The 5257-nt window shown below is 59.0% G+C and overlaps 1 protein-coding gene across 1 annotated transcript in view; it reads right to left on the bottom strand.

Annotated features, from left to right (window-relative positions):
• TTYH2 (tweety family member 2) overlaps positions 1 to 2935 on the bottom strand; it is a 16140-nt gene extending 13205 nt beyond the window's left edge. The window contains exons 1-2 of the mRNA XM_055090279.1: positions 2823 to 2935; positions 2256 to 2328 (exon numbers count right to left, since the gene is read on the bottom strand). The gene's annotated coding sequence lies outside the window, so the exon portion shown is untranslated. The remainder of the gene's footprint in view (positions 1 to 2255; positions 2329 to 2822) is intronic.
• Between the last annotated feature and the right edge of the window lie 2322 nt (positions 2936 to 5257).

Here is a 5257-nt window from a genome sequence, read left to right as displayed (position 1 = left end):
GGGGGGGGGGGGGGGGGGAGGGGATGAGGACCCAGCCAGGGGGGTTCCAGAGGCCAGGCTCCTTGGGCTTGGAGTATATAATTGTAATATTTACCTAGTTATTTGCTTTGGCATTTGTTCAAAGTATTGGCTATTTTTATAAAATTCTTTGGAAGTTTTTCCTCTATTGATTGGAAGCAGATTGTTTTTTGCACTATTAAAATAAGCTTATTATATGATATATTAAAAAAAAAAAAACAACCCTCACTGGGTCAGGGCCCAGGTGAGGTGGGCCCGCCGTGCCTCCGTGGCGGATCCCCAGGGAGACCTCGGCTCAGTCAGTGGTACTCTGCGGCCAAAGCACCCGGGTGACCCTTTCCTCCTTCCTCTCCTGGAATCCACTTCTCCCCCTTCCTTCTCCTTGGGCGCTTTCTCTCCTCTCTGCCCCTCACCCTTCACCTCTGCCTTCCACTCCTGACTGCACAGGGGGTGGTCGAGTAGATAAGGCTCAGCTCCCCAGCCCCCAGCTCCCTCCCCATCACATTCTTAGGGGCACCGCTCCTGTCTCATGGAGGCCCTTTCCGGCGGGACGGGAAGGCAGGGGGTGAGGCCATCCCTGCAGCGGGAAGGCAGTGTTGGAGCTCTGGTCCCACAGATCTCAAAAACAAAAACACCCCCCAAAAAACAGGCTCAGAGAGCAGGGACAGTGGCCACACAAAAGCTCCCCACAATAGCCTTTGAGGGCCTGGTTCCTTCTCCCCCCACTTCCTATTAAAATGCAGCAGGATCTGCAGCCCCATCAAAGGCCCATTCACTCCCTCACCCTCTCTCTCTCTTTCTCTCTCTCTCTCACACAAGGGCCTGACTAATCGAATTAGGGAAATGGCCTCTCTCTCCAGCTCCCTGGCATCCCGGGGCCCTCAGCTGGGAGCTGAAGTCCCCGCTGGGAAGGAGCTGTCTCCCAAAAGGCAGCCCGTGGTGGCCAGCTGGAGGCCATCGCTGCTTTGAGAAGGCAGATGGGGGAGGGGCCCACCATATGCAAGCTTCCCGGGGCCCACTCTCGTCCTGGAGGCGAGGCTGTCGCCAGGCAGCTGTGCGCGGGGCTCCGGCCAGCAGCCGCTCTCCCCAGACCATGTACAGCCCACCCAGCTCCAGAAGACGGCAGGATGCATTTGAGGATGACCTGCGCTCTCCTCCTCTGCTCTTCCCTGTATCTGGAGGGGCCTCAGCCCTGGGGATGTAGGCTCCAGCCTGCCCAAAGCGGACACTGAATGGGGGGAGGGGAGACAAAACAGGAGATGCCCACCTCCTCCCCCTTCTGGACAAGCTTTGCCCGAAGCTACTCTGAGCCAAGCTGCACCAGGGTCTACTCATTTTGGGGGCGTCATGGATGCAAAGTGGCCAAGGCCAGAGCCACCAGCCAGCCCCCAAGTCACGGGGCCAGGCACGCATTTGGGAAGAGGGTTTCCAGTGAGCCCTTTTCTTTTCTCCCCAGCTTGAAAGGGCAGAACGGATGCAGGTCACGGGGTTACTTTGTGGCCCTTATGTCAGCTAGGGGTTCCCTGAAATCCCTTGGTGCATCCTGCCCCCTGTGACACACACACACACACACACACACACACACACACACACACACACACCCTCCTGACCCACCTTGAGTGTGTGTGCGCGCGCGTGCGCTTGGTTTCGTTTTTTTCACATCTGGAGGCACCACATCAGGAAACATACACCACTGCGTTTTAGATGGTGGGTGTGTGTGAGTCCAAGGGCAAGGGGACGGGAAGCAGGTGAAACGCCACCTTCCACGTTCCTGACACCGGGGAAGCCGGCCCGGGAGTGTGCTTCTGAAGCTGGAGGGCTCCTCCAGCCTGAGGTTCAAACCCCGCCCACACCCACCAGACCTGGTTGGTTCTTTATACCCAGAGAGAAGGCACCTGGTCATCGGTGCCCGTCCTCACAAGCCGTGGCTGGGAACGGGCCGGCGGGGTGCGAAAGGGATCTGGCTTCAGGGTCTTATCTTGGCTCTGCCCCGAAATGCCACGTGGCCCTGGGCAAGCCCCTTCCTTTCCCCGGGCCTGTGTCCCCATCTGAAGGGGGAGGGGGCTGGCACAGATGAGCCCAGCCCCTTTAGTCCTGAGACTCTGGGATTCTAGGTGAGGGACTGAGACTGGCAGCTGGCCCTGCCCCGGGGACGCTGGACGGGGCACATCGAGGCACCACCAGACAGACGGTCCACCTGGTCAGACCACCCAGCACCCCCAGGCCCCCCAACTCACCACTGCCGCGGCAGCGTCAGCAGCCAGGGACGTCCAGCTGAGGAGCAGGGCCAGCACCCCACAGCACAGCACCCTAGGAGAGACGCAGCTGCCGGTGGGATCCAGGCCAAGGCCGGCAGGCGGGGGACCCCGGGATGGCTGTCACCCCGCCAACTTTCCGCGCCCCTCCTCTCAGCTATGATCTCGTCCCCCCGACCCCCAGACTCTTGCAGTGGCCCTGAGGGCAGCCTCAGCCCCTGCCCTGGCATCGCCCCGCCGACTGCTGGTAGAGGGGTATGGAGCGATGCCTGGGGCACAGGTCCCTGAGCCGAAGGGACACGGCAGCGAGGGCGCAAGCTGAGGAAGCGAGTGGCTCTCACGCCTCAGCTGCTCAACAGTCAGGCCCAGGAGGGAGGGGACACGTGGGAGAAAGCCTGGTGCTGGCTTGGTGTCCAGATGGTGAGTCAGTGGCTGCTGCCCCCACTATAGCCTCCCAGCCCTGCCAGGCCCTCATCTCTCTGATGGTGGCACCGTCACCCCACACCCTTGGCCAGCTCCTGTCCCAGGCCCAGAGGCGGGGCTACTCACGAGGCCAGGAGGCACCTGGAGCTCTTGGCCAGTCCCAGGCAGGCGAGGAGGCAAAGGACCAGGTCCAGGACGAACAGCAGGAGGTAGGAGAGCCACCTGAGCAGACGCGAAGGGATGGTGAGGAGGAGCAGGGCAGAACTGCCCACCTGGGGCCACCAGGGTGGCCTGGACCACTGCCCCAGGCCCGCTGGACCCTTCGTGATACAAACCGCCCACAGCCAGTGGCCAAGCAAACTAGATCAGGGGGCGCCCCTGCCCCGGACAGGAAGAACCCAGCGTGCACGGCAGGCAGCTCCCCTGGGCTCCGGGAGCGGCACCCCGCTTCTGCCCGGACAAAGGAGTCACCTTCCCCTGCCCCGGCTGAATGTCTGAACCAGCACGGTCCCCTGAACCTTCTGCAGTGATGCAAGTGGACCACCTCTGCACTGTCCACTCTCTCTGCCACTACCCACGTGTGGCCACGAGAATGTGAAACATGGCTGGTGCAGCCGAGGAAATAAATTTCTCCTTTCATTTACTTTTTTTTTTAACTTTAAAAAAAAAATTGAAGTATAGTTGTTGTACAATATTACATAAGTTTCAGGTGTACAATAGAGTGGCTCACAAGTTTTGAAGGTGATACTCCGTTTATAGTTATTATAAAATATTGGCTACATTGTACAATATACCCTTGTAACTTATTTTATTTTTTTAATTTAATTTTTATTTTACATTGGAGTATAGTTTTTTTCTTTCTTTTTTGGCCACACCCGGCGGCATGTGGGATCCTAGCTCCCCGACCAGGGATCGAACCCACGCCTCCCGCAGTGGAAGCACGGAGTCTTAACCACTGGACCGCCAGGGAAGTCCTGGAGTGTACGTAGTTTACTTACGATGTTGTGTTGGTTTCAGGTGTACAGCAAAACGATTCAGTTACACATACACATATATCCTTTTGATTAGGTTTTGATTTCAACCACCTTTTGTGCCAGGCACCGAGCTTAGCGCCAGGGGATTCTCGGATGAGTGGGTTCATCCCCAGACCATCAGGAGCTCGGGGTGGGGCAAGGGAGCCCAGGCCAGGTCATCCCAGGGCACCAAGAACCTCCAGGCCTCCCAGCCCCTCACTCCTCTGGCCTTTTGCTGCCCACCCAGGGCTGAGGTGATGGGGAAAGGCAGTCACAGCCCAGCTGGAGAACTTGGCAAGTTGCAGCCTCCCTCCCCCTTGAGCCTCAGTTTGCAAACCTGTGAAGGAGGCCGGAACTCTGTGAGGGTTAAGTGCTCGCTAAATGAAAAGGGAAACAAAGAAAGGTAGGGGGACCCCGGGGCCCCTGCTTTCCTGCTTCTCCAAAGCACGGGCTGCAGAGCCCAGGGTCCCCAGGTCCAAGGGCGCTGAGAAGGTCCCAAGCAAAGCGCCCTGGTTCGTTCCCTTCCAGACAGGATCGCAAGGCGCCCTCACAGCTCAGCTCCAGCCTCGCTGAGCAGCCACGCGTTGGGGACTGGTGGACGGAGAAGGCAGGGAGCAGAGAGAAGGGGTTTCTCCTAGTCCCAGAAGACGGAAGTCTTCTGATCATTATGTCTCTGGATGCAAAAGCCAAGTAAATTCGTTGACTTCTCTCCAGCAAAGGTTTTCTGCTTCACTAATACCACAGGAGGGTAGGAAAGAGCTTGCAGTGTGGGTAGCGAGTGGGGTGGGGCTGGAAGAAAGTGACAAAGAAGCTCCAAGTGGGGGAGAGCACGCTGGAGGCCGCCTGGCAGCCGAACGAGGTTCCTTCCCCCTTTACGAATGGAGGCTAAACGCCTCAAAAAGGGGACTAAACAAAATCCTCGATTCCCTGCCTGCAGCGGAGCCGGGGCAGCCACTGTAGTCTCTGGAGCTCCCAGGAGTGGATCTAGCGGCTCTGGGGAAGTGCAGAGCCCGCCCCGCCCTCCACTAGGACGAGGCCACCAAGGGCCAGTCTTCTTAGAATCAGAGTCGGAGCTCGAAAGAACCTCAGGAACATCTAGCATCAGAATCTCATTCTACAGGGCTTCCCTGGTGGCGCAGTGGTTGAGAATCCGCCTGCCAATGCAGGGGACCCGGGTGCCAGCCCTGGTGCGGGAAGGTCCCACATGCTGCGGAGCAACTAAACCCGTGCACCACAACGACTAAGCCTGCGCTCTAGAGCCTGCGAGCCACAACTACGGACCCCGGGATGGCTGTCACCCCGCCAACTTTCCGCGCCCCTCCTCTCAGCTATGATCTCGTCCCCCCGACCCCCAGACTCTTGCAGTGGCCCTGAGGGCAGCCTCAGCCCCTGCCCTGGCATCGCCCCGCCGACTGCTGGTAGAGGGGTATGGAGCGATGCCTGGGGCACAGGTCCCTGAGCCGAAGGGACACGGCAGCGAGGGCGCAAGCTGAGGAAGCGAGTGGCTCTCACGCCTCAGCTGCTCAACAGTCAGGCCCAGGAGGGAGG

The sequence above is a fragment of the Physeter macrocephalus genome, chromosome 14, assembly GCF_002837175.3.
Source record: "Physeter macrocephalus isolate SW-GA chromosome 14, ASM283717v5, whole genome shotgun sequence".
In the NCBI taxonomy this organism is placed as follows: domain Eukaryota; kingdom Metazoa; phylum Chordata; class Mammalia; order Artiodactyla; family Physeteridae; genus Physeter; species Physeter macrocephalus.
The sequence above is the reverse complement of the archived record's forward strand: the minus strand, read 5'-3'. Positions and strand labels throughout refer to the sequence as shown.